Source organism: Mus caroli, unplaced genomic scaffold, assembly GCF_978045245.1.
Source record: "Mus caroli unplaced genomic scaffold, Mus_caroli_1 scaffold_5, whole genome shotgun sequence".
NCBI classification, from domain to species: domain Eukaryota; kingdom Metazoa; phylum Chordata; class Mammalia; order Rodentia; family Muridae; genus Mus; species Mus caroli.
In genome coordinates, this window is record NW_028227260.1 from 110,889,660 (window position 1) to 110,915,278 (window position 25,619).

Consider the following 25,619-nt stretch of genomic DNA (forward strand, 5'->3'; position numbering starts at 1 on the left):
TTAAAGTGTACAATTTAGTATCATGAAATACATTCTTATTGATTTGCCACCACCCCACCATCCTTTCACAATGTTTTCATCATTTCTTTTTTTTTTTTGTAAGTATGCATATATAGACAGGTTTATTGCCTTGAAGGGGGAAAGAGAGGGGAGGGAGAAAGAGAAGGAGCCAAAGAAAGAGAAACGGTGGGAAGGAGGGAGGGAGAGAGAGAGAGAGAGAGAGAGAGAGAGAGAGAGAGAGAGAGAGAGAGCAGTTTCCATCATATCAAACAGAAACTGTGCTCTAAAAGACTACGTCTCCCTTCAGTCCTTATTAACTATTCATCCCCTTTGTCTCTTCTCAAAGCAGCCTTTGACTACTCTGGGTATTTCTCATAAATAGAATCAATTCATTTCTGTTAACATTTAAATTTCATATTTAAAAAGTTCATCCATGTTGTAGTGTATATCAAATTTCCTTTTTTAAAAAACTGAAGTGATGTTCCTCTGTATGTCTATGTGTGCATTAAACTTTGCTTATTCATCCACTGATTGGTAGATATGTGTGTTGTGTCCACCTTGTGGTTGTTGGGAATAATGTGAATCGGTTTGAATTCCTGCTTTCAATTCTTTTGGTTCTAAATTAGGAGGGGAAATGATGAACCAGTTGATAATTGTAGGTTTAATCTTTTGAGAAACTGCTTGCCTTTCATAGTTGCTGTACCATTTAACGTTTTCGTGGGCAGTACTGGACTGGTGCGATTTTATCCTAGCCTTGCCACTGCTTGCTCATTCTTTCTTATTGTAGCCAGCTGAATGGCTAAGGAGTGGTATCTCACTGTGTTCGTAATTTGCATTTCTACCGGAGGAATGCTGCTTAGTGTCTTTTCATGTGCTGATTGACTATTTGTAAATCTTTGTAGAAATAGACTTAGCCCATTCTTTTTTATTTTTATTTTTTTATGGAGACAGGGTTTCTCTGTGTAACAGAGCCCTTGCTTGGCTTTCTTGGAACTCACTTCCCTGGAACTTCACTAGGCAGGCCTCAAACTCACGGAGATCCCCTGACTCTGCCTCCCTGATGCTGGGATTAAAGACTTACACATCCATACCCAGTATTTTAGCCCACTCTTAAACAGAGTTCTTTTCATTGTTGAATGGAGGAAATTCTCTTCCTTCCTTCCTTCCTTCCTTCCTTCCTTCCTTCCTTCCTTCCTTCCTTCCTTCCTTCCTTCCTTCCCCTCCTCTCTTCCTTTCTTTCATTTAAGACAAGGTCTCCATGTAGCCAGGAAGGCCTTGAAGTTGTAATTTTCCTGTCTCTCAACCCTGTAGAGATTTCAGGCACATGTCATTGATCCTAGGTGAGGAGTTTTCCTTTTATATTTTGAGCAGTAACATCCTGTCAGATACACGGTTTGCAAACATTTACCCCTGCTTGATAGGTTGCCTGGTTTGTCTTCTTGAGAGTATTGTTGGATGGCTATGCGTGAATTTGGTGAATTCTAATTTACCTATTTTTTTCACCCATGGTTTTAGAATTGTATTGATGAGATTATCCATTACGAACATTTATCTATTTCTGTTTGTTTTGTTTCATTTTTGAGACAAAGTGGTGCAGCTACTATGCAGCTAGGCTGGCCTGGAAGTTCAGATCCTCCAGCTTTACCCTTCTTTTTATTTTTTGAGATTATAATGTAATCACAGCATTTCTCCCTTTTTTTTCCTCCCTCAAAACGCTCCCATAAACCCCTTCTTGTTCTCTTTCAAATTCATTTCTTCGGTTTTTATTGTTACTTCACACACACACACACACACACACACACACACACACACACACACTCCTAAATATAACCTGCTCAGTTTGTACAATGTTTCTTTTGTGTATGTTTTCAGGGCAAGTCATTGGTATTGGATAACCAATTGGAGTGATACTCCCAAGAGAAGAAAATTTCTCCCATTCTCAGCCTTCTTTAGTTGCCTGTGGTTCTTTGTGTGGGCTTGAGGCCTTGTGGGCTTCTTGATGAGACTCTTTGGGTGTGGTTCCTGACTTTACTAGGAGACACAATTTCACAGTAAACGTCCTTGCCTTCTGGCTCTTACAATCTTTCCTCCCTCTCTTCCATGATGTTCCTTGAGCCTTAGGTGGAGCAGTTGTACTGTAGATTGGGACTGGGCCCTTCCCCAGGGCCAGCTTTTCTCTGTATTTTGACCAGTTTGGATTTCTGTAATGGTTTCTGTCTGCTGAAGGAAGCTTCTTTGATGAGGGGTGTGAGCTCCACTGGATCTGTGGATATAGGATGGATATTTAGAATGCACTAGGAATTATGCTGACTTAGCAAAGCAGCAGTAGCACCTTCTCCTCTAGGTTCTGTAGTCTTACCAGTAGAATAGGTAGAATTTCTATAATGGCCCTAAGGAGCTGGTGTTCTGTGGTCAGGGAAGCGTCTTTGATGAAGGGATACATTACCTTCTTGAATGTTAGCATGCATCACTACACTTTTGAGCTAATTTTTACAGGTTAATGTATAATATTGTATTATAGTGATAACCACAGTGATATTTAAATGCTTAAAATGTGTTATTAAATGGGTTGGGAAGATGATTCAGTGGTAGAGGGCTTCCGTCTAAGCAAAAAGTCCTGAGCTTAATTTCTACATCCACATAAAAAGAGATGGGCATGGTGGAGTGTGCTTGCAATCTCATCACTGGGGAGACAAAACCAGGCAGATCCCTGGGGCCTGCTAAACCAGTCAACCTAGCCTGTTCGGAGCTCTGAGACAGTGAGAGACCTTGTCTCAAAAAGCAAGGTTAGGGGGCTGAAGAGATGGCTTAGCAGGTAAGCACTTACTGCTCATGCAGAGGACCAGGGCTTAGCTTCCAACACCTACATGTTGGTTTGCTCCAATTTCAGTGGATACAGCATCTTCTTCTGGCCTCCCTTGGCACCAGGCAGACACGCACCATGCTTATATACATGCAAGCAAAACACTCATACACATAAAATAAACCAAGAGCAAAATAAAACAAAATAAGAACAACAACAACAAAATACGGTTAGGACTGGTAAGACACCTCAGCCCCTAACTCCACAGAGTTGTCCCCTGGCCTCCACACATGTGCTGTGGCATAGATGTCCGCTCCACAGAATCCAGCCCCTCTCACCCCTCTCACATAGTCATATGCACAATTCACGGAGAAAGGAATTTATAGAAGAGTTGCACAGATTGTCCAGCTTTGTTTTATCGTTATGTCTTTTAAAATGTGTTTATACATCACATATACATTACATATATGATTAAGAAATAGAGAGTAGGGGCTAGAGAGATGGCTCACCAGCTAAGAGTCCTTTCTGTTCCTACAGAGGACCCAGATTTAGTTACCAATACCCACATGGTGGTTCACTACCATCTTTAACTCTATTTTCAGAAGATCTGATGCTCTCTTCTGATACTCACCAGACATGCATGTGGTACACATACAGACTGGTACACAAAATATCCATATACATGAAATAAGATACATGTTAACAGAATTGATTCTAGAATTGGTGGTTACGGGGAGCTGAGAGAGGAGAGAAATGGGGGATTAAAGATCAAAAGGTACAGAGTTGGAATCATACAAAATGAATAGTCTAGAGAGCTGATAAAATTAAGAGAAAGATGTTTTAATTATATTATTGTATTTAAATCCTGAAATTCAGTATAATGTTATTGTATTAATAATTAATTATAATTAATAATAACAATTAATGCAACATAGCTATGTGCATTTCATGATTTAGTTATAACCTTATGACTAACAGTATTATATTCTGTACTGAAAACTTTTTCATGAATTGAAGTTCAGGAATTCTTACTATGAAGAAATGAAAGTGACTCTGTGAGGAGAACTGGTATAGGAGTCAGTGGGAGAGTACTTGCTAAGCATGTAAAAAAGGCACAAATTCAATCCCCACACTAAGTAAGAGAGTAACTATGTGGTGATGAACATATCAGTTTGACTGTAGTAATGATTTCCCTAAGCTTATGTGTATCAAAGGATAATAATGAGCATGGTGTGGTGGTTCATTAATCCCAGCCCTTGGGAGGCAGAGGTAGGTGGATCTCTGAATTTGAGGCCAGCCTAGTCTACAGAAGAAGTTTCAGGACAGACAGAAATACACAGAGAAACTCTGTCTCAAAAAAAAAAAATCAAAACCAAGGCCAACCAACCAACCAAAAACCATAATACTGTATTCTTTTGAGCCAACCTTTAAATTCAGAGTAAAAGAACCAATGACTCACTTAAAAATGGGTGCATACGTTTTCCTGCACCACTTGTTTATAAGAGCATCCTTTCTCCAGTGAATCATTTGGGCAACTTGGTCAAAAATTAGTTGAAGCTGGATGAATTGTCACGTGCCTGCAGTCCAAGCATTTGGCACATGGAGGCAGGAAGATCATGACTTTGAGGCTGACCTGTGTTACATAACACCACCCTGATTCATATAACAACAATAAAATACTTACTGACCCAACATAGAAGGGCTGGTTCTGTTTTGAGTGTGGTTCTCATTATGACCTCTTTCTTCTTTTCTTCCTTCCATCCTCTTTCCTTCCTTCCCTTTCTTTCTTTCTTTCTTTCTTTCTTTCTTTCTTTCTTTCTTTCTTTCTTTCTTTCTTTCTTTCTTTCTTTTTTTTTTTCTTTTGGTTTTTCGAGACAGGGTTTCTCTGTGTAGCCTTGGCTGTCCTGGAACTCACTTTGTAGACCAGGCTGGCCTCGAACTCAGAAATCCGCCTGCCTCTGCCTCCCGAGTGCTGGGATTAAAGGCGTGCGCCACCACGCCCGGCTCTTTTTTTCTTTCTTTCTTTCTTTCTTTCTTTCTTTCTTTCTTTCTTTCTTTCTTTCTTTCTTTCTTTCTTTCTTTCTTTCTTTCTCTCTTCCTTCCTTCCTTCCTTTCTTTCTCTCTCTTCCTTCCTTCCTTTCTCTTTCCTCCTTTCTTTCTTTCTTTCTTTCTTTCTTTCTTTCTTTCTTTCTTCCTTCCTTCCTTCCTTCCTTCCTTCCTCTCTCTTTCCTCCTTCCTTCCTTCCTTCTTTCTTTTTTTCTTTCTTTCTTTCCCTCCCTCCCTCCCTCCCCCTCTGTCTCTCTGTCTCACTCTCTCTTTCTTTCTTTACTTGAGACAGGGTAAGGGTGGCTTAGAATTTATTATGTAGACAAGGATGGACCCAAACTTAGAGAGATTTTACCAGCCTACTGCTGCCTGAATAAGCTGCCACAGTCAGCATGATTAGTTCATGAATCTAGTAGACCTAGAAGGGAAGGATCGAGTCTGAAACTCCGGAAGTTGACTGTTGAATAGAAACAGACTGACTTCACAAGGCAGCATAACTCAAAATAGCATATTGTGCATGTAGCAGAATTCATGAGTTCTCTCCACATTGTGAGTGTTCAAATAAGTATTTGATGAACAAATATGAAAGCACATTATTCACCTGGCAACAATGTAGAGAAATGAATTTTCTGTGTGTAAAGTTGTCTCAGTTCTAATAAAAGCTACTGGAATTCCTCAAATTAGAATCAGTGACATTTTCAAATATTCTGATAACTTCCTAACTTTAAAGGAGTTTTCTGAGTTTCAAAAGTTCAAAGAGTTCTTTGATTATTATTCTCTTCGCCCCACCTCTCTGCTTCTTCCTTTGCCCTTTATGTTGTAAGCACAGTGCAGCTCCGTCTCTCTCTTTGATAAAGCTGCTATTAATCTTTCTCACACCTAGGAAGCGAGTACATAATGACACAGAGTAAACAGATTTTTTTCACATTTACACTTCATAAACATAACGTTGTAATAGATTAAACTGCTCATTCTTTTTCCATGGCTTTAATATGCTAAGGAATGCACGAGTGGAGAGCAGTGCTGCGCAGACACATGCAATAGTGCTGCATGCTGTATCTAGCTACACTGCAAGATGCTCAGGGTTTCAACAGAAGCCATGGTTCCCATGCAATCACAACACACAGTGCTTGTAAGTAGCCACAGCTCACTTTGGTCCCTCCTCAAGCCATTTTTGGCAAGTCATTTCATAAGGAACTTGTGATTTCCTTCTGCCTAACAGGGCCCATTTTGCAATGGACTGACTGCAGAGCCTCCATCAGTGAAGATCCATAGTTGGCATGGCAACGAAGTCATTTCTCCAGAAATGAGTTCCTTTTATTAAATTTTGCCAGCTATTGATCAATTCCTGATCCCCATATCAAAACATGACAGTCAATTAATGAGTCCTAGATCTGGTTGAATTAAACAACAAGGAAACTATTCACGAGAGTTAAGGTTGAATACTTCTCTATGAATTTTGTTCAAGGATTTTAACAGAAATAGTAACAGTATGGCATAAATCCATGTGTGAGGATGCTGCACCACCTCCAGTAGGATCTGTGTGACAAGTTCCACAGACTGAGGCGATTGACCCCAAAAAGGGGAGGTCTCCTGGAACCAGTTGTGGAACTCTTCGCCGGAGAAAAAATATTGAGCAGTAGTTCTCATGGCAATCTATTTGTTTTGTTTTCTTATTCCTTTTCTTATTTACATGTTCCTGGTAGCCTAGGCCAAGATCTTAAGCGAGAATAATGGGTAAGAAACCATCCCTAGAGATGGGGCCACTAGCATGACCTTATCCCCAGGGAAACCAACGCTTTACTTTCTAAATCATTTACAAACTATTATGATAAAAACTTTCCCAACAATAAAATTTCATATGGCTACATGTATGTCATCGGAGGTAGATTTTGGTACATGGTAAAGAAAGCCTTAATTAGAAAGAATTAAAATAGTTTAAATTTATACATTGAAGATTATAAAAAAAATCAGGCACTAGATGTTAAATAATTGACCATGGGGCTGGAAAGTTAGTTCAGTGGTCAAGAGCACTGACCATTAAAGATTTATTAACCTGCTCCTGGAAATATGCCACTAGCCTTGGACGACAGCCCCCACTGTATACATCCTTTTAGAATTGTTATATTTTGATGATTTATAATGATGTTACCTGTTCTGTTGTTATCCACTAAACACATAGTTTCAGAGTTGTAATGCTTGGATGATTTTTGTGCTTTACTGTGCCAAATGATTTCTGTTGGTTTCTGTGATTGTTTCACTGGATATATAGTTTCTAAGAGATGTAATGTTTGGTTTTTAAATGTATAAAATCCCCTGCTTGAGAGCTGCAGAATACACTCAGATTCAAACCATCTTTGTGTTTGTTTCGGTTTGTCACCGCCGAATCCTTACCCACCTAGCTTCAAGGACTCTCACTCCTGGGACTCCTATACCTGACTGGGGTGGTCCATGGCATGAGGATGGTGATGCATCCAGACAGGGACATGGAATAACTAAAACACACGTTCACAGTAAGTTTAAAATTGCAATTGGTCCTCCTCTCTTTTCAATACTTTCTAAGGAAAAACTATTTTTTTTCACTATGCATGCCCTTATTTTCCAAGTTTTATGCTGACAGACATAGCGCCTGGCTAATCTGGTGCAGGCACAGGCAGTTTTGTTTTTTTCTCCTTTAGCTGTTAATGGTACCACTACTCTTCTGCCTGCAATTTTCAGCTCTCAGGCCGGGCATATGAGAGAAGGAGCTTGGAGAAAAGAAAGGGTCCCATTGTGAAGAAGAATGGAAGACCATGGAGATGGCTTTGACTCATTCTTTCCCCATTTTCCTTTCTTCAGCTTCCTTTCCATTTCCTGGCTGCTCGGCACCTCTCTTCAGCTGATTTTCTCCAACCCAAATAGAAGCCTGATTTCCCCTATAAGTAATGCTTTTAGTTAAGGAGCCTCAGGGGTTCATCGTCTTCCTTCCATTAACCAAGCTCATGTCACTTTAAAGACAGAAAATAGCTTAAGACTATCTGGTGTCCAAACTACAGATTAAAACCAGACAAAGGGCTGTAATGATGTCAGACAAGCCATATTGGCCATTACAAAAATCACATCTCTGAAAAAAAAAAGATGGTGTATTCTAACTCCTGTTTATGTGAGAAATAATAACAGTCTGGCCCGAGTTTCATCATAGCAGATTTCATAAGGTTTTATTTAATCAGAGCCTTTTTTGGGGGGGTTATGCTTGCAGCTCAGTGGTGGAGTATGAGCTCAGCATTTGAGGTCCTAGGTTTGATTCCCCTGTGCCATGATTAAATCGTCAGATCTTACTGCAGTGATAGAAGTCATATTAGGTCCCTTGAGAAAACCAGGTGTAGTGCATAGGGATACTCCATGACAAGGGCTGGAAAAGACTAGTTAGCTCTGTGTTATTTTGTAAGATCTTTTGTATACGAATTTAGCAGGTGTGTGTGTGTGTGTGTGTCTGTGTGTGTGTGTGTGTGTGTGTGTGTCTGTGTGTGTGTGTGTGTGTGTGTCTGTGTGTGTGTGTGTCTGTGTGTGTCTGTGTGTGTCTGTGTCTGGGGAATGAATACAACATCTTGCATATGCTAAGCCAGTGATCCACCACTTAGCTACATGTCCTGATCCTCCTGGAACTATGTATCGCAAATAGAAAGTTGACTCAATAGTGGCCATACAGAGAAGAATAAATATCTTTGTGAACTGTGGCTTGGATTACAAACAAAATAGTTTTTTTCCCATAATATCTCATGGAAATTTTTCTGCTGTAGCCTCCTGAGTACTGAGAATATAGGTGTGAGCCACCACATCTGGCTTTCCTGGACATTAATTGTTTTAAGTAGTGTTATATGTGTATGTGTCCTGTGTAGTGACATAGCATTTCCTAGACATTCAACAATTACAGGGTAATTGAACTAAAAAGCAAATGTGGGAGAGGAAGTAGCACACTGGTTGTCTAATGTGTTTAAGGCCCTGGGTTCAATCCCAGGACTATCAAAAAACCAAAAGGGGAATGTCTTTACTTTTAGGGTGCTCAAGATCTCTAAGCAAGGACTTAGCACGTCTTCTTGAGTAAAATTCCAGATTTCCAGGTCTTTTGGTAGGGTTTGTGATCAACCATGCTGACAAATATAGGAGCCAAAGTTTGTATGCCATGCCTTCGAAGGGAATCAAGGGACAGCTAAACAGACTTTCTGTTCCTGGTGTGGGTGACCTGGTGATGGCCACAGTGAAGAAAGTCAGAAGAGATAAGGAAAAAAAAAAAAACCCTGCACACAGCAGTGGCAATTCAAAGAGAGTCATCTTGAAAAGATGGGGTGTGTGTTTGTTTTGAAGACAATGCAGGAGTCATAGTAAACAATAAATATGAGCTGGAAGGTTCTGCCTCCACAGGTCCAACTACAAAGTAGTGTGCACAATTATATCTGATGCAGGCAACATTGCAAGATTCCCCAATGTATTTGCAAAATCTAATACCCATTAAAGAGTCCTTGCTCAAAAAATAAGTGCACATGTCTTCTTTGGTGATTATTATTAATAGGAGAGTAAGTGGTTGTAGGTCTTACAAGACAAAGGTCTTATACATAAATATAAATACTAAATCCATAACTACTTAGGTATAAATATGAAAAATGTATCTACGTAATTTTCTTACTTTTCATGCTGTTGTGACAAGATGCCCAAGAAAGCAATTTAAGGAAGGGACAGTTTAGTTTAGGCTGTGCAGCTTCCAGGTACAGTCCATCATGACAGGGAAGCCAAGAGGAAGCAGCAGGAGACAGTGGGCCACGTTTCATTCGCAGTCTTGGGAGAGATGAGTGCTACTCCCTAGACCATGTTCTTTTCTTTTCTTTTCTTTTCTTTTCTTTTTATTCAATTTAAACCCTAGTCGACTGGATGGGATTACCTACATTTGGGTGGCTCTATTGTCTTCAATTAACGTAATCAAAAAATTCTCTCATAAACATACTTAGAGGTTTATTTTCATGGTGAACTAAATCCTACCAAGTTGGCGATATTAACCATTACAACATAAAGCCACATAGTGGTAACAACTTTCAATTCTTACAAAAGTTATACCTTGTTAGGGTGACCAGATGCTGCTGCTGCTGCTGCTTCTGCTTCTTCTTCTTCTTCTTCTTCTTCTTCTTCTTCTTCTTCTTCTTCTTCTTCTTCTTCTTCTTCTTCTTCTTCTTTTCTTTTTTTGAGACAGGGTTTCTCTGTGTAGCACTGGCTGTCCTGGAACTCACTCTGTAGACCAGGCTGGCCTCAAACTCAGAAATCCGCCTGCCTCTGCCTCCCAAGTGCTGGAATTAAAGGCGTGTGCCACCACGCCCGGCTAACCAGACACTTCTTAATGAACAAGTATCTGTTAGGCCAAATGGCTCTTGGGAAACCACCAAGCCCTTGATATCACTCTGAATTCATTTCTTTAATATCTAGAAGCATAGATTCTAACTTCCTTGATAGATGCATTGTTAACTTTTCAATGACCCAAATAATTTTGACCCATTCAAAAGTTCCCAGAAAGCAGCATGGTATATGTGTGCGAGACTGAAAGAGCTCTATTAAGAGAGGTTTATAAATGAGCCTTGGTGTGGAGAGATGAGAGTTTCTGGAGTGGTATGGCCTGTGTGTGGTATCTGAAACCTCTAAGTACAGTCTTCAGTGACACAGGAGATTGCAATAGAAGAACACCTCTGTTTTCAACTGGAAAGGCTATAAAAGAAGGCCACCACCTCTGCTTTGGACTGGGGGCTAAAATAGAAGGGTACCTTTGTTTGCAGTGTGAAGACTAGAAAAGAAGGGCACCTCTGTTTGGGGTCAGGGGAAAACAAATAGAAGGAACCTTTGTTTGCACAGTGGGGCTAGAATAGAAAGGCACCTCTGTTGGGTGTCAGGGAACTACAATAGAGGGACACTCCTATTTTGGGTGTGGGCTTGGTTAGAGGGAACTATAAAAGTAGTGCACCTCTGTTTAGAGTAGGGCAATAATAGAAGAGTACCCATGTTTGAGGTGGAGGAGATAGAATAGAAAGGCACCTTTGTGATGGATCCAGACAATAGCCTGGATTTCTGTTTTAGTGCTCTTGGGAATTTTATGCTTTCATATGGGACACGTTTCAGGACAAAAGGAATCTATAGGGATGGGGAGAACATCTGAGACTGCTTGAGAGAGAAAGAGACTCAAGTTGTTCTAGCGTTTAAGCCACACCTGTTGCTATCTGTTCTAACTCCCACTGTACAGCTGCACAGAGGACCATGACCAGACCTGGAGAAGGAAAAGACCCACCCAGATGAAGCCAAGTTCAAGTAAAAAGCCTCAAATGGATCCAGTGGTGATAGTTGGACACTATTAAATGTTGGAGTGGTCTCTCCCCCATAACTAGGGAACTAAAACACTTCCAAACATACTAGGTGGGCAGAGTTTCATAGAACATGCTTTTGCTTTAAATATATATTTGATTATTTGGGGGAATTTCATATGTTTACTTCTAGCCCTCCAACTCCTCTCAGATCCCCTCCCATGCCATAGGCCCTCCCAAATTTATGTCCTCTTCTCATAACCTACCAAGTCCATCCAGTAGCGGCCATACACAGTGGAGTATAAAGTCATCCACTGGAGCATGGGTAACCTACTAGGGATCACTTCCCAAACAAATGGGATGCTCCTATCCCTGCAGTTTTCAACAGTCAAAGCTTTTCAGTTAAGAGTGGGACTAGTGAGCTCTCCTCAATCTATGTTAGAGTTCTGATGAGTTGACCTTGTGTAGGAAAGCACACTTGCTGTGAATTCATGGGTGCAGTAGCCTTACCATGTCCAGAATATAGTGTTTTGTAGCAGCCCTTCCCAGCCTCTGGATCTTAGGACCTTTCTGTCCTATATGTTATGCAAAGTTTCCTGAAGCCTGTGGGGGGAGAGGATGTGGCATAGATGCCCAATTCAGGGTCTGAGCCTCATTCTCTGTACTCTGACCAGCTGGGAGTACCTGTATCAATCACTACCCACTGAAAGAAAGCATATTTCAGATGGTGGTTGAGAGCTGCATAATTCGTGGGTGTGTAGATAAACATTTAGAAAGCAGTTAGATCCTGTGTCCATTTAGCAAAGCAATAGTAGAATATATTTCCCGAGGTTTTATGTCTTCCTCAGCCACATATTTTTCTTTACAGTACCAGGCGTAGATTCTGCTCTGTGAAGTGGGCATTAAACATGGTCAGAAAGCAGTTGGTTATCCCATTCTTGCCTCTATTGCACCAATGCACACATCTTGCCAGGCTATTCATCACTGTAGCTTGCATGCTCACAGCTGGGTAAGGCTTTTGATGACTTTTCTCCCCTAGGAGCCTGTTTTAACATCTTCCAGCTCATGAAAGCTAGCTACTATGGAAGAAACGTCCAATTCAGTTCCAATTCAATTTCTTCCATGTCCTGACTCACATGTGTGGTATGTTCAACAACAGGAGCTTACCATCATGTTCTGATGGGTAACCAAGAACAGTGGGTGTGGTGGTTTGAATATGCTTGGCCCATGGGAAGTGGAACTATTAGGAGGTGTGGTCTTGTTGGTGTAGGTGTGGCCCTGTTGGAAGAAGTGAGCCACTGTAGGGGTGGGTTTTAGGTCCTATGCTGAAGCTCTGCCCAGGGTGGAAGAAACACTCTTCCTGGCTGCCCTCAGATCAAGATATAGAACTTTTATCTCCTCCAACAGCACATCTACCTGGATGCTGCTATGCTTCCCACCATGATGATAATGGACTAAACTTCTGAACCTATAAGCCAGCCCCAATTAAATGTTTCCTTTATATGAGTTGCCTTGGTCATGGTGTCTTTTCACAGAAATGGAAACCATAACTAACACAGTGGTGTTCATTCTTTTTATTATTATTATTATTATTATTATTATTATTACTACTACTATTATATGTAAGTACACTGTAGCTGTTTTCAGACACACCAGAAGAGGGCATCAGATCTCATTACGGATGGTTGTGAGCCACTATGTGGTTGCTGGGATTTGAACTCAGGACCATTAGGAGAACAATCAGTGCTCTTAACTGCTGAGCCATCTCATCAGGCCCCCTTCTTCTTCTTCTTCTTCTTCTTCTTCTTCTTCTTCTTCTTCTTCTTCTTCTTCTTCTTCTTCTTCTTCTTCTTCTTCTTCTTCTTCTTCTTCTTCTTCAACTTAATACAAGCTAAGGTTATTGAGGAAGGAGAAGTCTCAATTGAGAAAATGCTTCCATAAAAATAGGCTTGTAGGCAAGTTTGCAGGAACAGTTTCTTAATGGATGATTGGCATGGGGAGGGCCTAACTCACCGTGGGCAGTGCTGCACCTGAGCAAGATAAGTGAGCCATGCAGAATAAACCAGCAAGCATCACCCTGAATGCCTTCTGCATTAGTTCCTGCCTTCAGGTTCCTGCCTTGAGTTCCTGCCCTGACTTCCCTTTATGGTAGACTGTAAGCTGTAAGCTACAATGACCCTTTCCTCTCCTAGTTGCTTTTGGTCATGGTGTTTTATCACAGTAACAGAAAGTACACTACGATAAGTGGCAATATTCCCTTTTTAAAGGGGTTTATGGCACCATCACTTTGGGCCAACAACTTAAAGGGTGCTATCTCACACTTAAACTGGGCTCTTTATTTGATAGCAATATAGTGCCAAGAAGCCTTATGTCTCTCCATATAAGATCAATAATTACATTTAAACATCTCTTGCTGTGTCATTGGTCCCATTCAACTGGCTCCTATAGATATTCCAAGCTAATCACACATTTTTAAAAAATTTTTTATTAGATATTTTCTTCATTTACATTTCAAATGCTATCCCAAAAGTCCCCTATACCCTCCCCCTGCCCTGCTCCCCTACCCATTCACTCCCACTTCATGGCCCTGGCATTCCCCTGTACTAGGGCATATAAAGTTTGCAAGACCAAGGGGCTTCTCTTCCCAGTGATGGCCAACTAGGCCATCTTCTGCTACATATGCAGCTAGAGACACGAGCTCAAAAATATAGAACGCTTCACGAATTTACATGTCATCCTTGTGCAGGGTCCATGCTAATCTTCTCTGTATGGTTACAATTTTAGTATATGTGCTGCCGAAGTGAGCACTAATCACACATTTCTAAGGATTTGAAGCTAGGATTCACGTATGACACTAAACATGTGTCATTTGTCTTTTGGAGTCTGGGCTACTTCAGTGGGCATGACTTTTTTTTAGTTCCACCCATTTATGAACAATTTTTCATGAGTTCATTTTCCTTTATAACTGCATAAAATTCTCATTGTGTATATGTATCACAGTTTCACTATCCTTTAATCAGTTAGTGAAAATCTATGCTGTTTCCACATTCCAAGAATCTGCCTGTCTCTGCCTTCTCCATCCTACACTAGAATTATAGACACATGGTACCAAGCCTAGGGTCTGAACTAAGGCCCTTATACTTAATTCAGCAAGTACCTTATCAACTGTGGCATCTCCCAAGCCCAATATTAGGTTTTTGAGATACATACTTTTGTGGCATATAGCTTTAGTTCAGTCCTATTTATTGCTATGAAGTTTTCATTGGGCAAACAGGCTACAATTTGTTTAGCCATTCTTTTATTGATGGGCATGGTGCCTGTAGTTCTTTTCTAACAGTGATATGATAGGCAACTTTTTGTTGAATCCAGAGCCTTGAGCACCTAAGTACTTTACTAAAATAAGTTATATCCCCACATATGAAGGAACAGAGACCAGTGCAGAAAGATAGGATGGTCTTCCTTAAATTGTTACTCCAATCATCCTAGGTGGTTTCTTTTTAAATTTATTAACAGTGGGAAAGAACAGAATAAGTTACACATTTACCTCTGTAATTAGAGAATAGTTGAAGGTTTAACATTTGCTATGAAGGACAAATATGGAATGCATCCATGAAATGGAAAAGGAATATTTTCCAGGAAAATCAAATGTCAGTCTTGCCCAGTGGGTGGAAAAAATCATAAGGGAGATATAAAATCAAGAGCCACTGGGACTTGAACACAGTGATGGGCTATTTAAACAGAACCAGAACCATCAAAGTATAAAGCAAGTCAGAAAAAGACACTGGTAGGGTGATGGTACATTTATTTATGTCCCCTGCTGTGCAGAGGTATTCATTGCTGAAACAGTCCCTAAGTTAAAGGGGCTACAGAAGAAGGTGATCCCAGCCTTACCCTACAGGGAAAAAAAAAAGAAGTGAGGCTTCCAAGAGGGGGTGAACACAGTAATTTGCAGCAGCCTGTGAGAAGACAGATGCTTTCACAGAGAAGACCTTGGGGAAACAGGGAAGGGATTGAGGCAAGGTGACTCTGAGTGGGGGAACATTGAAGGTAACGGCCATTGTCTGTTCTAGGACAAGGGAGGGGCTTTAGTATGATTAAGTCTATTAAGAAATAAGAACGTACACTCATACATGTATTTAACAAGGAGAGTCAAAAATGCTTGCTGTAGGAGGGAAAATGAAGAAGCCAGCCCCCTAGGACAATGATGTGTCCGTTTGACTTGAACCAGAATAAACTCGCCAAGTTTCTTGATTCCCAGGGGGGCACAGCTTTTTCATTTTCGTGCCAAAAGACCATCTCCTAGGATATGGAGACCATCTGTGTCAAGGAGCAAAGCCCTTAAAGATGATTTCAATGTAAAATGCAGCGTGACGGGGGCCATATTGTCTGACACTGTCCAACCCCTTTCGTATTTCAACAAGTTAAGCACAAAGGAAGTAAAAAACGACCAGCAACAATGAACCAGAATTCCCAGACAGCTCCAGGGGAGAGGGAGAAGGCTTTGACAGAATTAAGACAAGTCAGTATGGATGTGCACAAAGGTGTCTAAAACCACTAAGTACAGGGTTTGAAGTGAGCAAAGAAAGATGACCAGCTTAGTGAGAAACCACAGCCATGGGCCCCACGCTTGCCCCAGCTCCTTGCCACTGGGGATCACAGTGGGAAGGAGAGAGACTGCCTTTCCTGCTCACATACAGGCTACCAGCTTGCATGAGCCCCTGTCCCGCAAGCCTTTGCAGCTGCCAGAATGAATTCTGCTCAGGCCTTGTCACTTTTGAGCAGTAGCTCAGCTGGGCTTGATAGCATCAGCTCCATAATCCACAAACTCTTGTCTCTCATACTTCAATAATTAGAGTCAAAATGGTATGCTGTTTGGGGCCTGAGTCCAGGAGAGTGAGAGAATATATAGAGCAGAGGTTCTCAACTTTCCTAACACTGTGACCCCTCACTACAGTTCCTTATGTTGTGATGACCCCCAACCATAACATTATTTTTGTTGCTACTTCATGACTCTATTTTTGCTACTGCTATGAATCATAATGTAAATATCTGATATACAGGATATTGAGTTGAGCTGCTGATATAGATGAAACAAGACTGCTATGAGCTCATCATTGCTGCAGGCAGGAGAGGTGCCTTTGGAAACTTATTGTATACTGTTTGTTACTTTGTATGGGTTGGAAAATTCCCATTGAAGAACAATGCCAATAATGACAAAAGGAAGAAATCATCTCTCATTTCTCACTCCTCATAGAAAATTCTTAACAAGTATTTCTAGCTATGGGGTTTGGGCAGGATACTGGGAGGCAGGTAGATGTTCTTCAGTCAAAATCACCTGGAGAAGATAGACAGAACATGAACAGACATGGCCACAGAGGTCTGAAGAAAAAGCAGCATGAGAGGAAGAGAGGAGAAAAAAAAACAATCTGGTTCGTGTACTTTGAAAGGAATAACTGGGAAAGGAAGGATTTGAACTGCTTCCCCAAAGAAGAAATTGTCTTAGGTGGCTCCGTGGGATTCAGATGTGGTGGGTAGTCTTGGTTGTCAACTTGACTACATTTGCAATCAACTAAAACTCAAACAGCCAGGCAGGTCTGTGATTTATTTTCTTGATTGGATCACTTTGAGATGGGAAGAGCAACCCTAAATCCGGGCGACCCCTTTTGCTAGCAGCCTAAATAAAGCACATGGGAAAGCTCGTGGAAGAAAGACGATTGTGCTTTTTGCCTGCTTGCCCTTACTCAAGTTGGCAAGTTCATCTATCTCCTGCTGCAGCATTTCTTCCATGTTGTAACATTTGTGAGGCTGGGAAAGGCTTTGCCTAGAAAAACTGACATGTTGGTAAATAAAATAGATCCTTCCTCATTTGGTAACTGCATATTCACAACAAATTGAAAGGCCAAATTGGAATTGCAAGTTTTATAATCTTTGGAATTCCGGGATGGAACTAGGCTCTATGGGAAGAGTACCCAACTATCCAGCCTTTCCTTTCCCTACCTTTGGTTTCATTCTTTAACACAGGAGGGTTCATGCACAGTCAAGTAGCTGTCTCAGCTCTCATCATACCTAGGGGGTACTTCCACTAGCAGCATCACTGTTTGCTTTTGAGAAGATGGAAATAAAGAGGAGTAACAATCAGGTCCTTGAAGAGAGTTTGGACTTATTGAGAGAAAAACAACAAATTCAAATATCTCTCTTCTCTTCGGACTAGGAGTAGTATGAACAGGACTCAGGTTCTGGGTGGACATTCTTTCTTGGTCCTTCAGAGTCTCTTCTTCCTTTGTTAGAGAAAGGCCAGATGCAGAACCTCAAAAATGTAGTATGCAGTACAAAGACCCTGTTTGTTATTTTCTAAATCTTCAGACTCCTACTTTATAAAAAAATCTACAAAATGCACATAACATGCTACAACACATGCCATGATATGTACATGTGTATATACACACACAAATAATTGAATGTAATAAAAATGACAAAGAAAACCCACAAAACTCACCCCTGTTGGCAAGGTGAACCAATGCCACACAGCACTGTCCACTCTATCTTATGTTAGGCACTTAGCATGTTGTAATCACACTATGAATAATAATGTAGCTTTGTTGATTTCTCTCCTTCCAAAAGAACTGAGCAGACATTTGAAATTGCTTTTGAGGGGAGGTGGATTCAAAAGATATCGAAATGATGTCACAACATTTTGAAAACCATGTTCATGAGCAAATCTTAAGCATGAGGTAAGAATCCTTTTTCATAAAAAACATTGATATTGTATATCTCGAGCTAAAGTCTATCTCAAACAGGAGAGAAGGTGAATAAGCCAAATCACATTGAATTAAAGCAGAAGAAAAGGGTGTGCTGCAGTGACAGATCCTTGCTTCACATGTGGGAAGCCTTTTGTTTCTTCTCCAGCCTGAATACATGGACAAACACACACACACATACACATACACACATATAAACACACATACACACATGCACACATATAAACACACACACACACACACAAACACACACACACACACACACACACACAAGAAAAAATGTTTGTCTTATCCTCAAGGAAAATGAACATTTCTTGCCAGTTTCTACCTCTCATGGCACCAATTTGCCTCAAACTATTTCTCATGAATAATGTGCTAATTATAACTAATTATTGGTCATTTGTTATAGGAGAGTAAGTGACTGGAAGGATCATGACAACCAAGAATTGCATTTCTATTCACATACTCTACAGTTAATTCTGTGAAGGTAGTGGAGCTGTGGGGTTCAAAGGAAGGCTTTAGAGCCCCAAGACTTGGGATCATGCTCCAGTTTTGCCACGTGAGGCCCGTGTAACTTTGTAACCTTTGATTCTGTAATCCAGCGATAACAAATAGTAACAATAATGTGTATTTCATAGGATTGTTTTGGAAATTAAGGTAAAATACATATAACATTAGATGCATATTAAACCCAAAATAAATATAATTGAAATATCATGATGATTATTAATAGGTGTCTAATTTTTAATTATTGCTCAGTAGCATCTTGTTTAGAATCAGTGAAGCCTAAATATACCCAGAAAGCATTACTAGCAGAAATAATGACAGGAACTAATATTTGTTAGAGATTTATGTTTTTATTTACTTACATTATATTAAAATAATTATTAGTTCTTTGAGCATTTCATAAATATGCTTGGTAATTTTCAAACTCCCCACAATCCTTCCCAGACCTATATACCCCTTTCCTACTTAACCAAATCTGTATCCTTTTCAACCAATCAAGTATTGTTTGTACTGCCTGAATATTCTTGAATGTGTGTGTGTGTGTGGCCCTCCAGTGTAGCTTTGTTTACTTATGAGGAATCATACTTTTAAAGAAAACTGACTCCCCTTTTTCCAAGAACCTTTCAATTGCCAATAGCTCTTTAACTGGAGTGGAACCTCATGCCCACACACTCTGTTTTCTTATAGTCTTTCTGGTCCCTCTTCTGCAAAGATCTCTGAACCTTGGAAGGAAGGGATGTGATTTAGGCATTACTACCATCCTTCACAACATTTCACAACAGTTAATTCGAACTGATTTACCCAGCTAACTATTTGAAACACATTTCAGACTTTATTTTATGTGTATGAGGAGTATTTTGCCTGCACCATGTGCTTGTCAAGTGCCTGTGGAGGTCAGAGAGGGTTTCTGATACCCCAGAACTGGAGTTAATAATGGTTGTGAGCCACCATGTGTGTGTGTATCAAACGCAGGTTCTCTGCATGAACAAGTGTTAACACACAAGCCATTTCTCCAGCTGCATACAGCTAATTATTGATGAAGCCCTATTTCAAATCCGTGTCTCCATTTTGCTTTCCTGTTTGAGTAGGAACCTTCTTATGCTTCCAGCAGCAGTGGTGGGATACCTTCAGAATGCTAATTAACAAGTCATTACTTCCGCCTAACTCACACTAGTGCTTTCGGGAAAGGGACTCACAAAAGGATTCCTTCCAACCTTGTTGGGAAAACGCGAGGGTATACTTATTCCCACTTAGAAGTGGCTGACAGCTGCCCCTCCAAGCCATAACACACAATTGGAGAGAGGTGCAGTTGCCATGGAACTAGCTACTTCTATGATCACTACACTTTTTCGGGTGGGGACAACCAGGTTGTAAGTAAAAAAATCATGTATAGACGGTGGCTGGTGGTTTTATTCCTTTTTAAACACATCAATGTTTGCAGGCAAGAGTGATGATTTGTCCAATAGAATTGATTGACAACTTGGGTTTTTGTTTGCTGGACAGATCTCCAGTAGGGAGTTTATTCTATCATGGAAATGTATCCAATGGGTTATTGGCAAATGACAAGCTCTGAACTAGCTATAGCCTTTCTAGCCATCAGGGTTTCTGGAGGGATGCCCTGTAGGAAAAATCGTGACTTAATGCCAGGTGCTAGAGAGGAGTACCAGGCTGGGACCCTGTCCAGTGGAAATAAGTGTCCTGCTTATAATGTGGGAAAATCATAGATGATATCGTCTAGAGGGAGACTTGGAGGGCATTGCAATGAAAATGCTTTAATATACTGCAAATCTGAGAAATGGAGGCCTCAAGAAGAGGACCAGCTTTTCTAAAGTCGCACGACATGCTTCCCTTTTCTTCAGTTTGCTAGGAAAAGTGTCTTCTTATTTGCATCTACTGCGGGGCACCCTGGGACAAGCTCCTTCTGGCATGATTATCAGCTGTGCTAAGTCTGCACAATGAGAGGTTTTCTTTCATTTAAAACTAATGTTGTCTCACCAGTTGAAATTGAAGTCCCCGAAAGGATCATTTCCTCACTAGGATAATTTTGCTACAAGCTTTTCATTAATCCAATCATAAATTCAATAATGCTATTTGGCAGCTTACTGAAGTCTTCAGGAACCACAGGGGACAGGATGCATTGTCTGTTTTTATGACAAGAAAAAAAAAAGAAATTAAGAAAGAAAAAAGAAAGAAAGGAAGATGCTAAATAAGCTCAACTATAAAATGTGTTCAGTGTCATATAATGTAGGAAACTTCTCTATGGATCCAATGAACAAAGGTGGTGTACTGAGCACCTGCTAGGTAGCACACACTGCTAGGAGCACTGAAGTGGCACCTAGAAATTAGTCCCTGACCAATCAACTACATCCTTAGGAGTTTTCAGCCTTCAACAAATACTAGTTTATAAAATGAAAACCCCTGAAGCCAGGAATATCTGTGCCTTACTCTAATTTTGGTACTTGGTAGGTTGAGGTAGGAAGATCATAATTTTGAGGCATAAATTCTGATTTATGTATTGAGTTCCAAGCTAGCCAGGGCTACAAACAAGCCCATGTCTCAAGAACACCACCACCACCACCACAAACAACAACAGCAACAACCATAAATGATTTTCCTAATACAGAAAACAAAGAAGTAAATTCCATAAAAAATTTAACTTTAATCCCAGCACTTGGGAGGCAGAGGCAGGTGAACCTCTAGGCTAGTCTGATCTACAGAGTAAATTCCAGGACAGCCAGGGGTATGCAGAGAAACCTGGTCTCAAAACACCAAATGATTGAATGAATGAGTAACTTAGCAAGTAAATAAGCAAATAAATAAAGAGATTTAAACAATGTTCAGAAGAAAGAAAATTCCTATCTGCTGAGACCAAAGAAAAATTAATGGGAAAGGTGATATTTGATTAGACCTTCAATCTAGGTAGGATTTTAACTTGAATTAAGTCTTAAAGGAAATCTAAGATGATCACTACACTTTTTCGGGTGGGGACAACCAGGTTGTAAGTAAAAAAATCATGTATAGACGGTGGCTGGTGGTTTCATTCACCAGAAGACATAGAAGTATCAAGTTAGCTAGAATATTTTTCCTTTCCTTTTTTTTTTTCTATATCTTTCTTTTTGTCTTTTCAACATAGGATCTTACATTGTACCAGACGTTGTCCTAGAACTCACTGTGACCCAAGGTGGTCTAGAATTCAAGTAATACTCCTGCCTTAGGCTCCCCAGGGCTCGGACTACAGGCACAAGTCACTAAGCCACCATACATTACTAGAATGGCATCTGCGAATTGGGTTTTCTGGAACTCCTTCAGAGGATGTGCAGAGAAAGAGGAAGCTCAGACAGAAGGAACACTTACCCCAATTTCAACCAAAGTGCCTCTACTTTGATCTATTTTCTACATTAAAGTTCTAAATAAGATCGCTGGGAAAAATGTGCCCCACTTGTTAAAATAAAAATTTTTATAGTACCTGAATAAGAACAAAGGTCAGTTACAAGGTGAGGGAAAAAATGAGACAGAATTAGCAATAAGCTAGGGCATGGGCAGGCTACCCGGGGTGGGGACATTGTATTTCAGGCTTAGCAGACAGGTCATTTCCTCAGGCAGAAGCGTTGAAGGATGGGTGAGGTAGCTGACAGATGAGTGGGCAAAGGAGAGAGTGTTGTTGAAATATTGGTGGCATGGGCCAGTAATCCCAGGCATTTGAAAGTAAAGATAGGAGGATTAGAAATTCAAGGGCATCCTTGCTTCTATAGTGTTTTTGAGTCTCACCTGGAATGCTTGAGACATTGTCTCAAAAGACAAAGTATAAGCTGGATGAGTAACAAGGGCCACAACACAGAGGGATTTATAGACTATATCAGGGGTTGAGGATTATATTTTGAGTATAGGCACCGTTTGTATATTGGAAGAATACACAACTGACACTAATAATCTAATATGTAGTTTTAAGGAAATTGATCACTGGCTACATGAAACATTGATTGAGAAAGGTAAGAGTGACCTGTGACACAGGAGTATTGTGCATGTGTGTGTATGTGTGTATGTGTGTGTGTGTGAGAGAGAGAGAGAGAGACAGAGACAGAGACAGACAGAGACAGAGACAGGACAGAGAGAGCAAGACTGAGAGAGATAGACTGAAAGATGGAGAGAGACTGAGAGAGCAAAAACGAAGGAGCACCAATGAGAAACTGCTAGGTATACAGCTTTTTTTGCTTTAAAGTAAAGCTACATGATATTTTAGTGGGGAAATTTTGCATCATTTAGACTTCCAAAAAATAATTACATCACTCTTTAGCAATATGGGTCTTCCCAGTGAGATGGTTATTTATCGTCTTTTGACAGAAATGGACTACCAGGCCATTTTTTCTCACTTAAAAAAAATCTATTTATTTTATGTATGTGAGTACAATGTAGCTGTTTTCAGACACACCAGAAGAGGGCATCAGATCCAATTACAGATGGTTGTGAGCCACCATGTGGTTGCTAGGAATTGCACTCAGGACCTCTGCAAGAACAGTCAGTGCTCTTAACCTCCAAGCCATCTCTTCAGCCCCCTATTTAGAGTCTTTTGATTTGGATTCTAATGACATGCCTGGCCATATATGTGTCATGCATTTATCAGTTTGTGCAGAAACCATGCCCTACATTGTAATGAACCATTTCCATGCTTTGTATTGCTTATGCTACTTTTCTCTGTATACCACCAGCTCCTTAGGGCCATTATAGAAATTCTACCTATTCTATTGGTAAGACTACAGAACCTAGAGGAGAAGGTGCTACTGCCACTTTGCTAAGCCAGCATAATTCCTAGTGCATTCTAAATATCCATCCTATATCCACAGATCAGTGCAGCTCACACCCCTCATCAAAGAAGCTTCCTTCAGCAGACAGAAACCATTACAGAAATCCACAATGGTCAAAATGCAGAGAAGAGCTGGCCATGGGGAAGGACCCAGTCCCAACTGATATATCTACAGTACAACTGCTCCACCTAAGGCTCAAGGAACATCATGGAAGAGAGGGAGGAAAGATTGTAAGAGCCAGAGGGCCACGTCATCCATTATAAGATTGTGCTTTCTATATATGACAGAGGAGCTGTATCCATGAAGTCTCAATGATATAGTCACCTAAACAAAACCTGATCAATGACACCAGTTGGCATGCTAATGTAAATGAAAGATACTCCATAAGCCCTGCACCTAGAGGAAGAGGTAGAGGCAATTAATGACAGCCAAGAGAGGGAGAAGCAGTCTACCACAGAGATGAGCCTATAACTCTGTGTGTGTGTGTGTGTGTGTGTGTGTGTGTGTGTGTGTGAGAGAGAGAGAGAGAGAGAGAGAGACAGAGAGAGACAGAGAGAGACAGAGAGAGACAGAGAGAGACAGAGAGAGAGACAGAGACATAGACAGAGAGAGACAGAGAGACAGACACACACACACACACACAGAAAGATGTGTGTGTGTGTCAGTGTAGAAATAATAAGTAAAGACAAGAGGTCATGGATTTGAGAAGGAATGTGGAAAACATGGGAATAGTTGGAGGGAGGAGAGGAGAAATGATGTCAGTAGTGTACACACATATGAAGTTAGAAAAACTAAAAATCACTTCAAGTACCATTTTCCCTGAAACCTTTCAGTGATATATCCAACAAGATAAGATTATTCCTTTTCCTGATCTTCAATGCCATTTGCCTGGCATTTGTCACCTAGGCCGTATTGTGCTATAGCTCATTGGAATCATTCATCCATCTCCTTTTATTAGTCCATGTTTTGTCACAGTAACAAACATCCAAGAGTATTAGCTTGTCAATAGAAATGAGCTTTTTGGCTCACAGTTGTAGGAGTTCCAGTCCCTGACTGGTTGGCCTGGATACTTTGGGCCTGTGCCAAAGAAGATGGCACATTATGTTAGATGAGCCTAGTAGGGAAAAACCACTCATCACATGTCAAATGAAATGAAAAATGAAAGAAGCAGAATCTCCCTATTTCTCCTTTAAGAACATAGTCTTAATGATCATTTTTCTAATAGCATTACCCTGGGTATCAATACGTTAGCATGTATTGGATATCCAAATTATGGTATTCCTTGGGAGCAGGGCTTGGCTCATACTCTTTTCATTCTCCTTCATGTCCCCAAACAAAACATGCATCAGGTGCTCTCTGCTGCCTGGGAACCTGGCATTTGGTGAAGTGCTTTGGCTGTACTGTGGATCTCTGATAAGGTACCTTAACTGCAAGCAGTAGGAGATGATCTGTTTCCAAGAATCAGCAGAATCCAAGTGGCTCGGAATTGTTGGGCATAGTTTCTGTCTTCTTTCTTCTCTACACTTTTTTCTTTTTCTTTTATTCTTTTGGTTTTTATGAGACAGGGTTTCTCTGTGTAGCCCTGGCTGTCCTAGAACTCACTCTGTAGACCAGGCTGGCCTGTAACTCAGAAATCTGCCTGCCTCTACCTGCCAAGTGCTGGGATTAAAGGCGTGCACCACCCAGCATCACTTTTTTAAAATAAATATATTTTTTTCTTACAGAATTCAGGCTATATTTGATGACTAATTGCAAATGCATTTTCTTTGAATGTCTCTTGAAGGTGCTTCATGCCTTTTGTTTCCATGCCATCTTAGTGGTAGACTAGTAAAGTGGTGATTACAAACTCATTCCTTGCTTTTGTTTTGGTCAGACCTCTGATGCATTGGCCTTGTTTGAAGGCTTCCTCATGGATCAGTGACCAATGCCAGCCATAGTGGAGTCACAGTTTAGAATTAATACCTGGTTTCCTGTTTAAGGATGAGACATCAGGCTAATACTGAGGGCAATTGCTATCTTTTCAGGGATACAAAATGAACAATAATATATTTCAAGCTATAAAATACAAGGTTGTACTGCTGTGGGTCTCTATTCTGTTTTGTGAAATGTGGGAAAACATTTTCAGTTTGAATTATGTTCTCTCTTCGAAAATCACAGAGAATGCTTTGACAAAGAGATAAATTAGATAGCTCTTTTGACCTCTACAAAATCACAGAAATCTTTCCAGGGGGTGGTGGCACACATCTTTAATCCTAGCACTCAGGAGGCAGAAGCAGGTGGATCTCTGAGGACAGTATAGTCTACAGAGTGAGTTCCAAGACAGTCCAAACCACACAAAGAAGCCATGTCTTGGGGGGGAAAAAAGGACTGAAATCTTGGGAAGAAGATG

At 40.5% G+C, this 25,619-nt stretch overlaps 1 non-coding gene across 1 annotated transcript; it reads right to left on the reverse strand.

Moving 5' to 3' along the window:
* Positions 1-13,864: 13,864 nt before the first annotated feature.
* On the reverse strand, positions 13,865-13,971 carry LOC115030249 (U6 spliceosomal RNA). The gene has a single exon (XR_003835841.1). It is a non-coding gene; the product is annotated as a U6 spliceosomal RNA (small nuclear RNA).
* Positions 13,972-25,619: the final 11,648 nt, after the last annotated feature.